This window comes from Carcharodon carcharias, assembly GCF_017639515.1.
Source record: "Carcharodon carcharias isolate sCarCar2 chromosome 33 unlocalized genomic scaffold, sCarCar2.pri SUPER_33_unloc_1, whole genome shotgun sequence".
NCBI classification, from domain to species: Eukaryota; Metazoa; Chordata; class Chondrichthyes; order Lamniformes; family Lamnidae; genus Carcharodon; species Carcharodon carcharias.
Window position 1 is genome coordinate 1,690,520 of NW_024470690.1, and position 20,638 is coordinate 1,711,157.

Consider the following 20,638-nt stretch of genomic DNA (forward strand, 5'->3'; position numbering starts at 1 on the left):
GTATGAAGCCATTCACTCAAGACAGGTACAGCACAGGGTGAGATACAGGCTAAAGCTCCCTCTGCACTGTCCCCATCAAACACTCCCAGGAGAAGTACAGCAAGGGGTTAGATACAGAGTAAAGCTCCCTCTACACTGTCTCCATCAAACACTCCCAGGACAGGTACAGAATGGGCTGAGATACAGACTAAAGCTCTCTCTGCACTGTCCCCATCAAACACTCCCAGGACATGTACAGCATGGGCTGAGATACAGACTAAAACTCCCTCTGTACTGTCTCCATCAAACACTCACAGGAGAGGTACACCACAGGGGTAGATACACAGTAAATCTCCCTCAACACTGTACCCATCAAAAACTCCCAAGGCAGGTACATTACAGGAGAAGATACAGGATAAAGCTCTCTCCTCAATTTCAGTGCATCTAATTCCCAAATTAATACAACAGCTTATTTCATGGCAATGCGAGATGTAATTACTCAAACCAATGGGCCTGTAGCCTCTGCACGAGATCCACCATTTCAGACAGGCTGTGTGGTGGGACAAGGGCTCCAGGAGATTTTGTCACTGTCCAGCAGCTTTTATTTCTGACTTACAATGAACAGACATCGGCCTCTGTCTCCTCCACTACTCCCAGCAGACAGAACTGGGTTTAAACCCAGCTCCTGACAGGTCAGAGCTACTCACAAAGCTACAGAATCCTGTCCCTTCTCTGTATCGGTTTCAATGTCAAGTCAGGCTCTCAATGGCGGACGTTACTCAGAGTCTCCCAATGGATTACAGAATCCACGAGGTTCAAAACGTGATCTGCTTTAAACTGTTGATGTCCAACAGCTGGCCAAACATTCTCACAGAAACTCTCCGGCCATTTCCCCCACACCGTAACAGTGAGCACTGAGTCCCCTCCTCCTCACTCCTAACCTTCACAATCCACCAGGGGAAAAGACGAGAACGTGTCCCAGTTAGATACGGCACAGCAGGGTCACAGGTCAGACACTTACTGCTTCCTAGCCTGGGCTTGTGTGTTCTTCTTGAGCCACATCATTGGCCATACATGCTCATGGGGCAAGAGCAGGCACGGTGGCGACGAGCTCTTGGTCAGACTGAACACAAGGTAAGAATCGTACCTGTGACACTGCGATGCTGTCAGAATTAGTGCTCATTGCACGAGTCAGTTTCAGTTTCCAATCTGCAACATAATCAGAGAAAATGCTGAGTTACAAAGATGAACACAATTCAGGTTGGTCAGATGCAAGGGCCAGAGGTAAAAAAATTTGCAATTGTATGAAGCCATTCACTCAAGACAGGTACAGCACAGGGTGAGATACAGGCTAAAGCTCCCTCTGCACTGTCCCCATCAAACACTCCCAGGAGAAGTACAGCAAGGGGTTAGATACAGAGTAAAGCTCCCTCTACACTGTCTCCATCAAACACTCCCAGGACAGGTACAGAATGGGCTGAGATACAGACTAAAGCTCTCTCTGCACTGTCCCCATCAAACACTCCCAGGACATGTACAGCATGGGCTGAGATACAGACTAAAACTCCCTCTGTACTGTCTCCACCAAACACTCCTAGGAGAGCTACATCACAGGGTGAGATACAGGATAAAGCTCCCTCTACACTGTCCCCATCAAACACTCCCAGGAGAGGTACAGCACGGGGTTAGATACAGACTAGAGCTCCCTCTACACTGTCCCCATCGAAAACTCCCAGGACAGGTACAGCATGGGCTTAGATACAGACTAAAGCTCCCTCTACACTGTCTCCATCAAACACTCACAGGAGAGGTACACCACAGGGGTAGATACACAGTAAATCTCCCTCAACACTACCCATCAAAAACTCCCAAGGCAGGTACATTACAGGAGAAGATACAGGATAAAGCTCTCTCCTCAATTTCAGTGCATCTAATTCCCAAATTAATACAACAGCTTATTCCATGGCAATGCGAGATGTAATTACTCAAACCAATGGGCCTGTAACCTCTGCACGAGATCCACCATTTCAGACAGGCTGTGCGGTGGGACAAGGGCTCCAGGAGATTTTGTCACTGTCCAGCAGCTTTTATTTCTGACTTACAATGAACAGACATCGGCCTCTGTCTCCTCCACTACTCCCAGCAGACAGAACTGGGTTTAAACCCAGCTCCTGACAGGTCAGAGCTACTCACAAAGCTACAGAATCCTGTCCCTTCTCTGTATCGGTTTCAATGTCAAGTCAGGCTCTCAATGGCGGACGTTACTCAGAGTCTCCCAATGGATTACAGAATCCACGAGGTTCAAAACGTGATCTGCTTTAAACTGTTGATGTCCAACAGCTGGCCAAACATTCTCACAGAAACTCTCCGGCCATTTCCCCCACACCGTAACAGTGAGCACTGAGTCCCCTCCTCCTCACTCCTAACCTTCACAATCCACCAGGGGAAAAGACGAGAACGTGTCCCAGTTAGATACGGCACAGCAGGGTCACAGGTCAGACACTTACTGCTTCCTAGCCTGGGCTTGTGTGTTCTTCTTGAGCCACATCATTGGCCATACATGCTCATGGGGCAAGAGCAGGCACGGTGGCGACGAGCTCTTGGTCAGACTGAACACAAGGTAAGAATCGTACCTGTGACACTGCGATGCCGTCAGGATTAGTGCTCATTGCACGAGTCAGTTTCAGTTTCCAATCTGCAACATAATCAGAGAAAATGCTGAGTTACAAAGATGAACACAATTCAGGTTGGTCAGATGCAAGGGCCAGAGGTAAAAAAATTTGCAATTGTATGAAGCCATTCACTCAAGACAGGTACAGCACAGCGTGAGATACAGGCTAAAGCTCCCTCTGCACTGTCCCCATCAAACACTCCCAGGACAAGTACAGCATGGGGTTCGATACAGAGTAAAGCTCCCTCCACACTGTCCCCATCAAACACTCCCAGGACAAGTACAGCATGGGGTTCGATACAGAGTAAAGCTCCCTCCACACTGTCTCCATCAAACACTCCCAGGACAGGTACAGCACGGGGTTCGATACAGAGTAAAGCTCCCTCCACACTGTCCATATCAAACACTCCCAGGACAGGTACAGCATGGGCTTAAATACAGATTAAAGCTCCTTCTACACTGTCTCCATCAAACACTCCCAGGACAGGTACAGCATGGGCTGAGATACAGACTAAAGCTCCCTCTACACTGTCCCCATCAAACACTACCAGGAGAGGTACAGCATGGGCTTAGATACAGACTAAAGCGCCCTCTACACTGTCCCCATCAAAAACTCCCAGGACAGCGACAGCACGGTGTTAGATACAGACTAAAGCTCCCTCTCCACTATCCCCATCAAACACTCCCAGGACAGCGCCAGTACGGGGTTAGATACAGAGCAAAGCTCCCTTTACACTGTCCCCTACAAACAATCCCAGCACAGCAAAAGCACGGGGTTAGATACAGACTAAAGCTCCCTCTACACTGTCCACATCAAACACTCCCAGGACAGCTACAGCACGGGGTTAGATACAGAGTAAAGCTCCCTCTACACTGTCCCCATCAAACACTCCTAGGAGAGATAGAGCACAGGGTGAGATACAGGCTAAAGCTCCCTCTGCAATGTCCCCATCAAACACTCCTAGGACAGCTACATCAGAGGGTGAGATACAGGATAAAGCTCCCTCTACACTGTCCCCATCAAACACTCCCAGGAGAGGTACAGCACAGGGTTAGATACAGACTAGAGCTCCCTCTACACTGTCCCCATCGAAAACTCCCAGGACAGGTACAGCATGGGCTTAGATACAGACTAAAGCTCCCTCTACACTGTCTCCATCAAACGCGCACAGGACAGTTATACCACAGGGGTAGATACACAGTAAATCTCCCTCAACACTGTACCCAACAAAAACTCCCAAGACAGGTACATTACAGGAGAAGATACAGGATAAAGCTCTCTCCTCAATTTCAGTGCATCTAATTCCCAAATTAATACAACAGCCTATTCCATGGCAATGCGAGATGTAATTACTCAAACCAATGGGCCTGTAGCCTCTGCACGAGATCCACCATTTCAGACAGGCTGTGTGGTGGGACAAGGGCTCCAGGAGATTTTGTCACTGTCCAGCAGCTTTTATTTCTGACTTACAATGAACAGACATCGGCCTCTGTCTCCTCCACTACTCCCAGCAGACAGAACTGGGTTTAAACCCAGCTCCAGACAGCTCAGAGCCACTCACAAAGCTATAGAATCCTGTCCCTTCTCTGTATCGGTTTCAATGTCAAGTCAGGCTCTCAATGGTGGACGTTACTCAGAGTCTCCCAATGGATTACAGAATCCACGAGGTTCAAAACGTGATCTGCTTTAAACTGTTGATGTCCAACAGCTGGCCAAACATTCTCACAGAAACTCTCCGGCCATTTCCCCCACACCGGAACAATGAGCACTGAGTCCCCTCCTCCTCACTCCTAACCATCACCATCCACCAGGGGAAAAGTAGAGAACGTGTCCCAGTAAGATACGGCACAGGAGGGTCACAGGTCAGACACTTACTGCTTCCTAGCCTGGGCTTGTGTGTTCCTCTTGAGCCACATCATTGGCCATACATGCTCATGGGGCAACAGCAGGCACGGTGGCGACGAGCTCTTGGTCAGACTGAACACAAGGTAAGAATCGTACCTGTGACACTGCGATGCCGTCAGGATTAGTGCCCATTGCACGAGTCAGTTTCAGTTTCCAATCTGCAACATAATCAGAGAAAATGCTGAGTTACAAAGATGAACACAATTCAGGTTGGTCAGGTGCAAGGGCCACAGGTAAAAAGATTTGCAATTGTATGAAGCCATTCACTCAAGACAGGTACAGCACAGGGTGAGATACAGGCTAAAGCTCCCTCTGCACTGTCCTCATCAAACACTCCCAGGACAAGTACAGCATGGGGTTAGATACTGAGTAAAGCTCCCTCTACACTGTCTCCATCAAACACTCCCAGGACAGGTACAGAATGGGCTGAGATACAGACTAAAGCTCTCTCTGCACTGTCCCCATCAAACACTCCCAGGACATGTACAGCATGGGCTGAGATACAGACTAAAACTCCCTCTGTACTGTCTCCATCAAACACTCATAGGAGAGGTACACCACAGGGGTAGATACACAGAAAATCTCTCTCAACACTGTACCCATCAAAAACTCCCAAGGCAGGTACATTACAGGAGAAGATACAGGATAAAGCTCTCTCCTCAATTTCAGTGCATCTAATTCCCAAATTAATACAACAGCTTATTCCATGGCAATGCGAGATGTAATTACTCAAACCAATGGGCCTGTAGCCTCTGCACGAGATCCACCATTTCAGACAGGCTGTGTGGTGGGACAAGGGCTCCAGGAGATTTTGTCACTGTCCAGCAGCTTTTATTTCTGACTTACAATGAACAGACATCGGCCTCTGTCTCCTCCACTACTCCCAGCAGACAGAACTGGGTTTAAACCCAGCTCCTGACAGCTCACAGCCACTCACAAAGCTACAGAATCCTGTCCCTTCTCTGTATCGGTTTCAATGTCAAGTCACATGGTGGATGTTACTCAGTCTCCCAATGGATTACAGAATCCACGAGGTTCAAAACGTGATCTGCTTTAAACTGTTGATGTCCAACAGCTGGCCAAACATTCTCACAGAAACTCTCCGGCCATTTCCCCCACACCGGAACAGTGAGCACTGAGTCCCCTCCTCCTCACTCCTAACCATCACCATCCACCAGGGGAAAAGACGAGAACGTGTCCCAGTTAGATACGGCACAGCAGGGTCACAGGTCAGACACTTACTGCTTCCTAGCCTGGGCTTGTGTGTTCTTCTTGAGCCACATCATTGGCCATACATGCTCATGGGGCAAGAGCAGGCACGGTGGCGACGAGCTCTTGGTCAGAACACAAGGTAAGAATCGTACCTGTGACACTGCGATGCTGTCAGGATTAGTGCTCATTGCACGAGTCAGTTTCAGTTTCCAATCTGCAACATAATCAGAGAAAATGCTGAGTTACAAAGATGAACACAATTCAGGTTGGTCAGGTGCAAGGGCCACAGGTAAAAAGATTTGCAATTGTATGAAGCCATTCACTCAAGACAGGTACAGCACAGCGTGAGATACAGGCTAAAGCTCCCTCTGCACTGTCCCCATCAAACACTCCCAGGACAAGTACAGCATGGGGTTAGATACTGAGTAAAGCTCCCTCTACACTGTCTCCATCAAACACTCCCAGGACAGGTACAGAATGGGCTGAGATACAGATTAAAGCTCTCTCTGCACTGTCCCCATCAAACACTCCCAGGACATGTACAGCATGGGCTGAGATACAGACTAAAACTCCCTCTGTACTGTCTCCACCAAACACTCCTAGGACAGCTACATCACAGGGTGAGATACAGGATAAAGCTCCCTCTACACTGTCCTCATCAAACACTCCCAGGAGAGGTACAGCACGGGGTTAGATACAGACTAGAGCTCCCTCTACACTGTCCCCATCGAAAACTCCCAGGACAGGTACAGCATGGGCTTAGATACAGACTAAAGCTCCCTCTACACTGTCTCCATCAAACACTCACAGGAGAGGTACACCACAGGGGTAGATACACAGTAAATCTCCCTCAACACTACCCATCAAAAACTCCCAAGGCAGGTACATTACAGGAGAAGATACAGGATAAAGCTCTCTCCTCAATTTCAGTGCATCTAATTCCCAAATTAATACAACAGCTTATTCCATGGCAATGCGAGATGTAATTACTCAAACCAATGGGCCTGTAACCTCTGCACGAGATCCACCATTTCAGACAGGCTGTGTGGTGGGACAAGGGCTCCAGGAGATTTTGTCACTGTCCAGCAGCTTTTATTTCTGACTTACAATGAACAGACATCGGCCTCTGTCTCCTCCACTACTCCCAGCAGACAGAACTGGGTTTAAACCCAGCTCCTGACAGGTCAGAGCTACTCACAAAGCTACAGAATCCTGTCCCTTCTCTGTATCGGTTTCAATGTCAAGTCAGGCTCTCAATGGCGGACGTTACTCAGAGTCTCCCAATGGATTACAGAATCCACGAGGTTCAAAACGTGATCTGCTTTAAACTGTTGATGTCCAACAGCTGGCCAAACATTCTCACAGAAACTCTCCGGCCATTTCCCCCACACCGTAACAGTGAGCACTGAGTCCCCTCCTCCTCACTCCTAACCTTCACAATCCACCAGGGGAAAAGACGAGAACGTGTCCCAGTTAGATACGGCACAGCAGGGTCACAGGTCAGACACTTACTGCTTCCTAGCCTGGGCTTGTGTGTTCTTCTTGAGCCACATCATTGGCCATACATGCTCATGGGGCAAGAGCAGGCACGGTGGCGACGAGCTCTTGGTCAGACTGAACACAAGGTAAGAATCGTACCTGTGACACTGCGATGCCGTCAGGATTAGTGCTCATTGCACGAGTCAGTTTCAGTTTCCAATCTGCAACATAATCAGAGAAAATGCTGAGTTACAAAGATGAACACAATTCAGGTTGGTCAGATGCAAGGGCCAGAGGTAAAAAAATTTGCAATTGTATGAAGCCATTCACTCAAGACAGGTACAGCACAGGGTGAGATACAGGCTAAAGCTCCCTCTGCACTGTCCCCATCAAACACTCCCAGGAGAAGTACAGCAAGGGGTTAGATACAGAGTAAAGCTCCCTCTACACTGTCTCCATCAAACACTCCCAGGACAGGTACAGAATGGGCTGAGATACAGACTAAAGCTCTCTCTGCACTGTCCCCATCAAACACTCCCAGGACATGTACAGCATGGGCTGAGATACAGACTAAAACTCCCTCTGTACTGTCTCCATCAAACACTCACAGGAGAGGTACACCACAGGGGTAGATACACAGTAAATCTCCCTCAACACTGTACCCATCAAAAACTCCCAAGGCAGGTACATTACAGGAGAAGATACAGGATAAAGCTCTCCCCTCAATTTCAGTGCATCTAATTCCCAAATTAATACAACAGCTTATTTCATGGCAATGCGAGATGTAATTACTCAAACCAATGGGCCTGTAGCCTCTGCACGAGATCCACCATTTCAGACAGGCTGTGTGGTGGGACAAGGGCTCCAGGAGATTTTGTCACTGTCCAGCAGCTTTTATTTCTGACTTACAATGAACAGACATCGGCCTCTGTCTCCTCCACTACTCCCAGCAGACAGAACTGGGTTTAAACCCAGCTCCTGACAGGTCAGAGCTACTCACAAAGCTACAGAATCCTGTCCCTTCTCTGTATCGGTTTCAATGTCAAGTCAGGCTCTCAATGGCGGACGTTACTCAGAGTCTCCCAATGGATTACAGAATCCACGAGGTTCAAAACGTGATCTGCTTTAAACTGTTGATGTCCAACAGCTGGCCAAACATTCTCACAGAAACTCTCCGGCCATTTCCCCCACACCGTAACAGTGAGCACTGAGTCCCCTCCTCCTCACTCCTAACCTTCACAATCCACCAGGGGAAAAGACGAGAACGTGTCCCAGTTAGATACGGCACAGCAGGGTCACAGGTCAGACACTTACTGCTTCCTAGCCTGGGCTTGTGTGTTCTTCTTGAGCCACATCATTGGCCATACATGCTCATGGGGCAAGAGCAGGCACGGTGGCGACGAGCTCTTGGTCAGACTGAACACAAGGTAAGAATCGTACCTGTGACACTGCGATGCTGTCAGAATTAGTGCTCATTGCACGAGTCAGTTTCAGTTTCCAATCTGCAACATAATCAGAGAAAATGCTGAGTTACAAAGATGAACACAATTCAGGTTGGTCAGATGCAAGGGCCAGAGGTAAAAAAATTTGCAATTGTATGAAGCCATTCACTCAAGACAGGTACAGCACAGGGTGAGATACAGGCTAAAGCTCCCTCTGCACTGTCCCCATCAAACACTCCCAGGAGAAGTACAGCAAGGGGTTAGATACAGAGTAAAGCTCCCTCTACACTGTCTCCATCAAACACTCCCAGGACAGGTACAGAATGGGCTGAGATACAGACTAAAGCTCTCTCTGCACTGTCCCCATCAAACACTCCCAGGACATGTACAGCATGGGCTGAGATACAGACTAAAACTCCCTCTGTACTGTCTCCACCAAACACTCCTAGGAGAGCTACATCACAGGGTGAGATACAGGATAAAGCTCCCTCTACACTGTCCCCATCAAACACTCCCAGGAGAGGTACAGCACGGGGTTAGATACAGACTAGAGCTCCCTCTACACTGTCCCCATCGAAAACTCCCAGGACAGGTACAGCATGGGCTTAGATACAGACTAAAGCTCCCTCTACACTGTCTCCATCAAACACTCACAGGAGAGGTACACCACAGGGGTAGATACACAGTAAATCTCCCTCAACACTACCCATCAAAAACTCCCAAGGCAGGTACATTACAGGAGAAGATACAGGATAAAGCTCTCTCCTCAATTTCAGTGCATCTAATTCCCAAATTAATACAACAGCTTATTCCATGGCAATGCGAGATGTAATTACTCAAACCAATGGGCCTGTAACCTCTGCACGAGATCCACCATTTCAGACAGGCTGTGTGGTGGGACAAGGGCTCCAGGAGATTTTGTCACTGTCCAGCAGCTTTTATTTCTGACTTACAATGAACAGACATCGGCCTCTGTCTCCTCCACTACTCCCAGCAGACAGAACTGGGTTTAAACCCAGCTCCTGACAGGTCAGAGCTACTCACAAAGCTACAGAATCCTGTCCCTTCTCTGTATCGGTTTCAATGTCAAGTCAGGCTCTCAATGGCGGACGTTACTCAGAGTCTCCCAATGGATTACAGAATCCACGAGGTTCAAAACGTGATCTGCTTTAAACTGTTGATGTCCAACAGCTGGCCAAACATTCTCACAGAAACTCTCCGGCCATTTCCCCCACACCGTAACAGTGAGCACTGAGTCCCCTCCTCCTCACTCCTAACCTTCACAATCCACCAGGGGAAAAGACGAGAACGTGTCCCAGTTAGATACGGCACAGCAGGGTCACAGGTCAGACACTTACTGCTTCCTAGCCTGGGCTTGTGTGTTCTTCTTGAGCCACATCATTGGCCATACATGCTCATGGGGCAAGAGCAGGCACGGTGGCGACGAGCTCTTGGTCAGACTGAACACAAGGTAAGAATCGTACCTGTGACACTGCGATGCCGTCAGGATTAGTGCTCATTGCACGAGTCAGTTTCAGTTTCCAATCTGCAACATAATCAGAGAAAATGCTGAGTTACAAAGATGAACACAATTCAGGTTGGTCAGATGCAAGGGCCAGAGGTAAAAAAATTTGCAATTGTATGAAGCCATTCACTCAAGACAGGTACAGCACAGCGTGAGATACAGGCTAAAGCTCCCTCTGCACTGTCCCCATCAAACACTCCCAGGACAAGTACAGCATGGGGTTCGATACAGAGTAAAGCTCCCTCCACACTGTCCCCATCAAACACTCCCAGGACAAGTACAGCATGGGGTTCGATACAGAGTAAAGCTCCCTCCACACTGTCTCCATCAAACACTCCCAGGACAGGTACAGCACGGGGTTCGATACAGAGTAAAGCTCCCTCCACACTGTCCATATCAAACACTCCCAGGACAGGTACAGCATGGGCTTAAATACAGATTAAAGCTCCTTCTACACTGTCTCCATCAAACACTCCCAGGACAGGTACAGCATGGGCTGAGATACAGACTAAAGCTCCCTCTACACTGTCCCCATCAAACACTACCAGGAGAGGTACAGCATGGGCTTAGATACAGACTAAAGCGCCCTCTACACTGTCCCCATCAAAAACTCCCAGGACAGCGACAGCACGGTGTTAGATACAGACTAAAGCTCCCTCTCCACTATCCCCATCAAACACTCCCAGGACAGCGCCAGTACGGGGTTAGATACAGAGCAAAGCTCCCTTTACACTGTCCCCTACAAACAATCCCAGCACAGCAAAAGCACGGGGTTAGATACAGACTAAAGCTCCCTCTACACTGTCCACATCAAACACTCCCAGGACAGCTACAGCACGGGGTTAGATACAGAGTAAAGCTCCCTCTACACTGTCCCCATCAAACACTCCTAGGAGAGATAGAGCACAGGGTGAGATACAGGCTAAAGCTCCCTCTGCAATGTCCCCATCAAACACTCCTAGGACAGCTACATCAGAGGGTAAGATACAGGATAAAGCTCCCTCTACACTGTCCCCATCAAACACTCCCAGGAGAGGTACAGCACGGGGTTAGATACAGACTAGAGCTCCCTCTACACTGTCCCCATCGAAAACTCCCAGGACAGGTACAGCATGGGCTTAGATACAGACTAAAGCTCCCTCTACACTGTCTCCATCAAACGCGCACAGGACAGTTATACCACAGGGGTAGATACACAGTAAATCTCCCTCAACACTGTACCCAACAAAAACTCCCAAGACAGGTACATTACAGGAGAAGATACAGGATAAAGCTCTCTCCTCAATTTCAGTGCATCTAATTCCCAAATTAATACAACAGCTTATTTCATGGCAATGCGAGATGTAATTACTCAAACCAATGGGCCTGTAGCCTCTGCACGAGATCCACCATTTCAGACAGGCTGTGTGGTGGGACAAGGGCTCCAGGAGATTTTGTCACTGTCCAGAAGCTTTTATTTCTGACTTACAATGAACAGACATCGGCCTCTGTCTCCTCCACTACTCCCAGCAGACAGAACTGGGTTTAAACCCAGCTCCTGACAGCTCAGAGCCACTCACAAAGCTATAGAATCCTGTCCCTTCTCTGTATCGGTTTCAATGTCAAGTCAGGCTCTCAATGGTGGACGTTACTCAGAGTCACCCAATGGATTACAGAATCCACGAGGTTCAAAACGTGATCTGCTTTAAACTGTTGATGTCCAACAGCTGGCCAAACATTCTCACAGAAACTCTCCGGCCATTTCCCCCACACCGGAACAATGAGCACTGAGTCCCCTCCTCCTCACTCCTAACCATCACCATCCACCAGGGGAAAAGTAGAGAACGTGTCCCAGTTAGATACGGCACAGGAGGGTCACAGGTCAGACACTTACTGCTTCCTAGCCTGGGCTTGTGTGTTCCTCTTGAGCCACATCATTGGCCATACATGCTCATGGGGCAACAGCAGGCACGGTGGCGACGAGCTCTTGGTCAGACTGAACACAAGGTAAGAATCGTACCTGTGACACTGCGATGCCGTCAGGATTAGTGCCCATTGCACGAGTCAGTTTCAGTTTCCAATCTGCAACATAATCAGAGAAAATGCTGAGTTACAAAGATGAACACAATTCAGGTTGGTCAGGTGCAAGGGCCACAGGTAAAAAGATTTGCAATTGTATGAAGCCATTCACTCAAGACAGGTACAGCACAGGGTGAGATACAGGCTAAAGCTCCCTCTGCACTGTCCCCATCAAACACTCCCAGGACAAGTACAGCATGGGGTTCGATACAGAGTAAAGCTCCCTCCACACTGTCTCCATCAAACACTCCCAGGACAGGTACAGCACGGGGTTCGATACAGAGTAAAGCTCCCTCCACACTGTCCATATCAAACACTCCCAGGACAGCTACAGCATGGGCTTAAATACAGATTAAAGCTCCTTCTACACTGTCTCCATCAAACACTCCCAGGACAGGTACAGCATGGGCTGAGATACAGACTAAAGCTCTCTCTGCACTGTCCCCATCAAACACTCCCAGGATATGTACAGCATGGGCTGAGATACAGACTAAAGCTCCCTCTACACTGTCCCCATCAAACACTACCAGGAGAGGTACAGCATGGGCTTAGATACAGACTAAAGCGCCCTCTACACTGTCCCCATCAAAAACTCCCAGGACAGCGACAGCACGGTGTTAGATACAGACTAAAGCTCCCTCTCCACTATCCCCATCAAACACTCCCAGGACAGCGCCAGTACGGGGTTAGATACAGAGCAAAGCTCCCTTTACACTGTCCCCTACAAACAATCCCAGCACAGCAAAAGCACGGGGTTAGATACAGACTAAAGCTCCCTCTACACTGTCCACATCAAACACTCCCAGGACAGCTACAGCACGGGGTTAGATAGAGTAAAGCTCCCTCTACACCGTCACCATCAAACACTCCTAGGAGAGATAGAGCACAGGGTGAGATACAGGCTAAAGCTCCCTCTGCAATGTCCCCATCAAACACTCCTAGGACAGCTACATCAGAGGGTGAGATACAGGATAAAGCTCCCTCTACACTGTCCCCATCAAACACTCCCAGGAGAGGTACAGCACGGGGTTAGATACAGACTAGAGCTCCCTCTACACTGTCCCCATCAAACACTCCCAGGAGAGGTACAGCACGGGGTTAGATACAGACTAGAGCTCCCTCTACACTGTCCCCATCGAAAACTCCCAGGACAGGTACAGCGTGGGCTTAGATACAGACTAAAGCTCCCTCTACACTGTCTCCATCAAACGCGCACAGGACAGTTATACCACAGGGGTAGATACACAGTAAATCTCCCTCAACACTGTACCCAACAAAAACTCCCAAGACAGGTACATTACAGGAGAAGATACAGGATAAAGCTCTCTCCTCAATTTCAGTGCATCTAATTCCCAAATTAATACAACAGCCTATTCCATGGCAATGCGAGATGTAATTACTCAAACCAATGGGCCTGTAGCCTCTGCACGAGATCCACCATTTCAGACAGGCTGTGTGGTGGGACAAGGGCTCCAGGAGATTTTGTCACTGTCCAGCAGCTTTTATTTCTGACTTACAATGAACAGACATCGGCCTCTGTCTCCTCCACTACTCCCAGCAGACAGAACTGGGTTTAAACCCAGCTCCAGACAGCTCAGAGCCACTCACAAAGCTATAGAATCCTGTCCCTTCTCTGTATCGGTTTCAATGTCAAGTCAGGCTCTCAATGGTGGACGTTACTCAGAGTCTCCCAATGGATTACAGAATCCACGAGGTTCAAAACGTGATCTGCTTTAAACTGTTGATGTCCAACAGCTGGCCAAACATTCTCACAGAAACTCTCCGGCCATTTCCCCCACACCGGAACAATGAGCACTGAGTCCCCTCCTCCTCACTCCTAACCATCACCATCCACCAGGGGAAAAGTAGAGAACGTGTCCCAGTAAGATACGGCACAGGAGGGTCACAGGTCAGACACTTACTGCTTCCTAGCCTGGGCTTGTGTGTTCCTCTTGAGCCACATCATTGGCCATACATGCTCATGGGGCAACAGCAGGCACGGTGGCGACGAGCTCTTGGTCAGACTGAACACAAGGTAAGAATCGTACCTGTGACACTGCGATGCCGTCAGGATTAGTGCCCATTGCACGAGTCAGTTTCAGTTTCCAATCTGCAACATAATCAGAGAAAATGCTGAGTTACAAAGATGAACACAATTCAGGTTGGTCAGGTGCAAGGGCCACAGGTAAAAAGATTTGCAATTGTATGAAGCCATTCACTCAAGACAGGTACAGCACAGGGTGAGATACAGGCTAAAGCTCCCTCTGCACTGTCCTCATCAAACACTCCCAGGACAAGTACAGCATGGGGTTAGATACTGAGTAAAGCTCCCTCTACACTGTCTCCATCAAACACTCCCAGGACAGGTACAGAATGGGCTGAGATACAGACTAAAGCTCTCTCTGCACTGTCCCCATCAAACACTCCCAGGACATGTACAGCATGGGCTGAGATACAGACTAAAACTCCCTCTGTACGGTCTCCATCAAACACTCATAGGAGAGGTACACCACAGGGGTAGATACACAGAAAATCTCTCTCAACACTGTACCCATCAAAAACTCCCAAGGCAGGTACATTACAGGAGAAGATACAGGATAAAGCTCTCTCCTCAATTTCAGTGCATCTAATTCCCAAATTAATACAACAGCTTATTCCATGGCAAAGCGAGATGTAATTACTCAGACCAATGGGCCTGTAGCCTCTGCACGAGATCCACCATTTCAGACAGGCTGTGTGGTGGGACAAGGGCTCCAGGAGATTTTGTCACTGTCCAGCAGCTTTTATTTCTGACTTACAATGAACAGACATCGGCCTCTGTCTCCTCCACTACTCCCAGCAGACAGAACTGGGTTTAAACCCAGCTCCTGACAGCTCACAGCCACTCACAAAGCTACAGAATCCTGTCCCTTCTCTGTATCGGTTTCAATGTCAAGTCACATGGTGGATGTTACTCAGTCTCCCAATGGATTACAGAATCCACGAGGTTCAAAACGTGATCTGCTTTAAACTGTTGATGTCCAACAGCTGGCCAAACATTCTCACAGAAACTCTCCGGCCATTTCCCCCACACCGGAACAGTGAGCACTGAGTCCCCTCCTCCTCACTCCTAACCATCACCATCCACCAGGGGAAAAGACGAGAACGTGTCCCAGTTAGATACGGCACAGCAGGGTCACAGGTCAGACACTTACTGCTTCCTAGCCTGGGCTTGTGTGTTCTTCTTGAGCCACATCATTGGCCATACATGCTCATGGGGCAAGAGCAGGCACGGTGGCGACGAGCTCTTGGTCAGAACACAAGGTAAGAATCGTACCTGTGACACTGCGATGCTGTCAGGATTAGTGCTCATTGCACGAGTCAGTTTCAGTTTCCAATCTGCAACATAATCAGAGAAAATGCTGAGTTACAAAGATGAACACAATTCAGGTTGGTCAGGTGCAAGGGCCACAGGTAAAAAGATTTGCAATTGTATGAAGCCATTCACTCAAGACAGGTACAGCACAGCGTGAGATACAGGCTAAAGCTCCCTCTGCACTGTCCCCATCAAACACTCCCAGGACAAGTACAGCATGGGGTTAGATACTGAGTAAAGCTCCCTCTACACTGTCTCCATCAAACACTCCCAGGACAGGTACAGAATGGGCTGAGATACAGATTAAAGCTCTCTCTGCACTGTCCCCATCAAACACTCCCAGGACATGTACAGCATGGGCTGAGATTCAGACTAAAACTCCCTCTGTACTGTCTCCACCAAACACTCCTAGGACAGCTACATCACAGGGTGAGATACAGGATAAAGCTCCCTCTACACTGTCCCCATCAAACACTCCCAGGAGAGGTACAGCACGGGGTTAGATACAGACTAGAGCTCCCTCTACACTGTCCCCATCGAAAACTCCCAGGACAGGTACAGCATGGGCTTAGATACAGACTAAAGCTCCCTCTACACTGTCTCCATCAAACACTCACAGGAGAGGTACACCACAGGGGTAGATACACAGTAAATCTCCCTCAACACTACCCATCAAAAACTCCCAAGGCAGGTACATTACAGGAGAAGATACAGGATAAAGCTCTCTCCTCAATTTCAGTGCATCTAATTCCCAAATTAATACAACAGCTTATTCCATGGCAATGCGAGATGTAATTACTCAAACCAATGGGCCTGTAACCTCTGCACGAGATCCACCATTTCAGACAGGCTGTGTGGTGGGACAAGGGCTCCAGGAGATTTTGTCACTGTCCATCAGCTTTTATTTCTGACTTACAATGAACAGACATCGGCCTCTGTCTCCTCCACTACTTCCAGCAGACAGAACTGGGTTTAAACCCAGCTCCTGACAGGTCAGAGCTACTCACAAAGCTACAGAATCCTGTCCCTTCTCTGTATCGGTTTCAATGTCAAGTCAGGCTCTCAATGGCGGACGTTACTCAGAGTCTCCCAATGGATTACAGAATCCACGGGGTTCAAAACGTGATCTGCTTTAAACTGTTGATGTCCAACAGCTGGCCAAACATTCTCACAGAAACTCTCCGGCCATTTCCCCCACACCGTAACAGTGAGCACTGAGTCCCCTCCTCCTCACTCCTAACCTTCACAATCCACCAGGGGAAAAGACGAGAACGTGTCCCAGTTAGATACGGCACAGCAGGGTCACAGGTCAGACACTTACTGCTTCCTAGCCTGGGCTTGTGTGTTCTTCTTGAGCCACATCATTGGCCATACATGCTCATGGGGCAAGAGCAGGCACGGTGGCGACGAGCTCTTGGTCAGACTGAACACAAGGTAAGAATCGTACCTGTGACACTGCGATGCCGTCAGGATTAGTGCCCATTGCACGAGTCAGTTTCAGTTTCCAATCTGCAACATAATCAGAGAAAATGCTGAGTTACAAAGATGAACACAATTCAGGTTGGTCAGATGCAAGGGCCAGAGGTAAAAAAATTTGCAATTGTATGAAGCCATTCACTCAAGACAGGTACAGCACAGGGTGAGATACAGGCTAAAGCTCCCTCTGCACTGTCCCCATCAAACACTCCCAGGAGAAGTACAGCAAGGGGTTAGATACAGAGTAAAGCTCCCTCTACACTGTCCCCATCAAACACTCCCAGGACAGGTACAGAATGGGCTGAGATACAGACTAAAGCTCTCTCTGCACTGTCCCCATCAAACACTCCCAGGACATGTACAGCATGGGCTGAGATACAGACTAAAACTCCCTCTGTACTGTCTCCATCAAACACTCACAGGAGAGGTACACCACAGGGGTAGATACACAGTAAATCTCCCTCAACACTGTACCCATCAAAAACTCCCAAGGCAGGTACATTACAGGAGAAGATACAGGATAAAGCTCTCCCCTCAATTTCAGTGCATCTAATTCCCAAATTAATACAACAGCTTATTTCATGGCAATGCGAGATGTAATTACTCAAACCAATGGGCCTGTAGCCTCTGCACGAGATCCACCATTTCAGACAGGCTGTGTGGTGGGACAAGGGCTCCAGGAGATTTTGTCACTGTCCAGCAGCTTTTATTTCTGACTTACAATGAACAGACATCGGCCTCTGTCTCCTCCACTACTCCCAGCAGACAGAACTGGGTTTAAACCCAGCTCCTGACAGGTCAGAGCTACTCACAAAGCTACAGAATCCTGTCCCTTCTCTGTATCGGTTTCAATGTCAAGTCAGGCTCTCAATGGCGGACGTTACTCAGAGTCTCCCAATGGATTACAGAATCCACGAGGTTCAAAACGTGATCTGCTTTAAACTGTTGATGTCCAACAGCTGGCCAAACATTCTCACAGAAACTCTCCGGCCATTTCCCCCACACCGTAACAGTGAGCACTGAGTCCCCTCCTCCTCACTCCTAACCTTCACAATCCACCAGGGGAAAAGACGAGAACGTGTCCCAGTTAGATACGGCACAGCAGGGTCACAGGTCAGACACTTACTGCTTCCTAGCCTGGGCTTGTGTGTTCTTCTTGAGCCACATCATTGGCCATACATGCTCATGGGGCAAGAGCAGGCACGGTGGCGACGAGCTCTTGGTCAGACTGAACACAAGGTAAGAATCGTACCTGTGACACTGCGATGCTGTCAGGATTAGTGCTCATTGCACGAGTCAGTTTCAGTTTCCAATCTGCAACATAATCAGAGAAAATGCTGAGTTACAAAGATGAACACAATTCAGGTTGGTCAGATGCAAGGGCCAGAGGTAAAAAAATTTGCAATTGTATGAAGCCATTCACTCAAGACAGGTACAGCACAGGGTGAGATACAGGCTAAAGCTCCCTCTGCACTGTCCCCATCAAACACTCCCAGGAGAAGTACAGCAAGGGGTTAGATACAGAGTAAAGCTCCCTCTACACTGTCTCCATCAAACACTCCCAGGACAGGTACAGAATGGGCTGAGATACAGACTAAAGCTCTCTCTGCACTGTCCCCATCAAACACTCCCAGGACATGTACAGCATGGGCTGAGATACAGACTAAAACTCCCTCTGTACTGTCTGCATCAAACACTCACAGGAGAGGTACACCACAGGGGTAGATACACAGTAAATCTCCCTCAACACTGTACCCATCAAAAACTCCCAAGGCAGGTACATTACAGGAGAAGATACAGGATAAAGCTCTCTCCTCAATTTCAGTGCATCTAATTCCCAAATTAATACAACAGCTTATTCCATGGCAATGCGAGATGTAATTACTCAAACCAATGGGCCTGTAGCCTCTGCACGAGATCCACCATTTCAGACAGGCTGTGTGGTGGGACAAGGGCTCCAGGAGATTTTGTCACTGTCCAGCAGCTTTTATTTCTGACTTACAATGAACAGACATCGGCCTCTGTCTCCTCCACTACTGCCAGCAGACAGAACTGGGTTTAAACCCAGCTCCTGACAGCTCAGAGCCACTCACAAAGCTATAGAATCCTGTCCCTTCTCTGTATCGGTTTCAATGTCAAGTCAGGCTCTCAATGGTGGACGTTACTCAGAGTCACCCAATGGATTACAGAATCCACGAGGTTCAAAACGTGATCTGCTTTAAACTGTTGATGTCCAACAGCTGGCCAAACATTCTCACAGAAACTCTCCGGCCATTTCCCCCACACCGGAACAATGAGCACTGAGTCCCCTCCTCCTCACTCCTAACCATCACCATCCACCAGGGGAAAAGTAGAGAACGTGTCCCAGTTAGATACGGCACAGGAGGGTCACAGGTCAGACACTTACTGCTTCCTAGCCTGGGCTTGTGTGTTCCTCTTGAGCCACATCATTGGCCATACATGCTCATGGGGCAACAGCAGGCACGGTGGCGACGAGCTCTTGGTCAGACTGAACACAAGGTAAGAATCGTACCTGTGACACTGCGATGCCGTCAGGATTAGTGCCCATTGCACGAGTCAGTTTCAGTTTCCAATCTGCAACATAATCAGAGAAAATGCTGAGTTACAAAGATGAACACAATTCAGGTTGGTCAGGTGCAAGGGCCACAGGTAAAAAGATTTGCAATTGTATGAAGCCATTCACTCAAGACAGGTACAGCACAGGGTGAGATACAGGCTAAAGCTCCCTCTGCACTGTCCCCATCAAACACTCCCAGGACAAGTACAGCATGGGGTTCGATACAGAGTAAAGCTCCCTCCACACTGTCCATATCAAACACTCCCAGGACAGGTACAGCATGGGCTTAAATACAGATTAAAGCTCCTTCTACACTGTCTCCATCAAACACTCCCAGGACAGGTACAGCATGGGCTGAGATACAGACTAAAGCTCTCTCTGCACTGTCCCCATCAAACACTCCCAGGATATGTACAGCATGGGCTGAGATACAGACTAAAGCTCCCTCTACACTGTCCCCATCAAACACTACCAGGAGAGGTACAGCATGGGCTTAGATACAGACTAAAGCGCCCTCTACACTGTCCCCATCAAAAACTCCCAGGACAGCGACAGCACGGTGTTAGATACAGACTAAAGCTCCCTCTACACTGTCCCCATCAAACACGCCCAGGACAGCGCCAGTACGGGGTTAGATACAGACTAAAGCTCCCTCTCCACTATCCCCATCAAACACTCCCAGGACAGCTACAGCACGGGGTTAGATAGAGTAAAGCTCCCTCTACACAGTCACCATCAAACACTCCTAGGAGAGATAGAGCACAGGGTGAGATACAGACTAGAGCTCCCTCTACAATGTCCCCATCAAACACTCCTAGGACAGCTACATCACAGGGTGAGATACAGGATAAAGCTCCCTCTACACTGTCCCCATCAAACACTCCCAAGAGAGGTACAGCACGGGGTTAGATACAGACTAGAGCTCCCTCTACACTGTCCCCATCGAAAACTCCCAGG

The 20,638-nt window shown here is 48.7% G+C and overlaps 1 long non-coding RNA gene across 50 annotated transcripts in view; it reads right to left on the reverse strand.

The window, feature by feature from the left end:
- The window catches only part of LOC121274155, a 125,645-nt gene that overhangs the window by 84,327 nt on the left and 20,680 nt on the right, over positions 1–20,638 (reverse strand). For 36 of the 50 annotated variants that reach the window (XR_005942190.1, XR_005942199.1, XR_005942177.1 and 33 more), the window contains 13 exons: positions 19,511–19,698; positions 18,356–18,417; positions 17,075–17,136; positions 15,589–15,650; positions 14,195–14,382; positions 12,088–12,275; positions 10,174–10,235; positions 8,688–8,749; positions 7,407–7,468; positions 5,921–5,982; positions 4,527–4,714; positions 2,613–2,674; positions 1,127–1,188 (listed from right to left, as the gene is read on the reverse strand). This is a non-coding gene — a long non-coding RNA (uncharacterized LOC121274155). Of the gene's footprint in view, positions 1–1,126; positions 1,189–2,612; positions 2,675–4,526; positions 4,715–5,920; positions 5,983–7,406; positions 7,469–8,561; positions 8,750–10,047; positions 10,236–12,087; positions 12,276–14,194; positions 14,383–15,466; positions 15,651–16,948; positions 17,137–18,229; positions 18,418–19,510; positions 19,699–20,638 lie in introns of those variants that run through there. The other 14 variants (XR_005942210.1, XR_005942218.1, XR_005942192.1 and 11 more) reach the window with 11 other exon arrangements.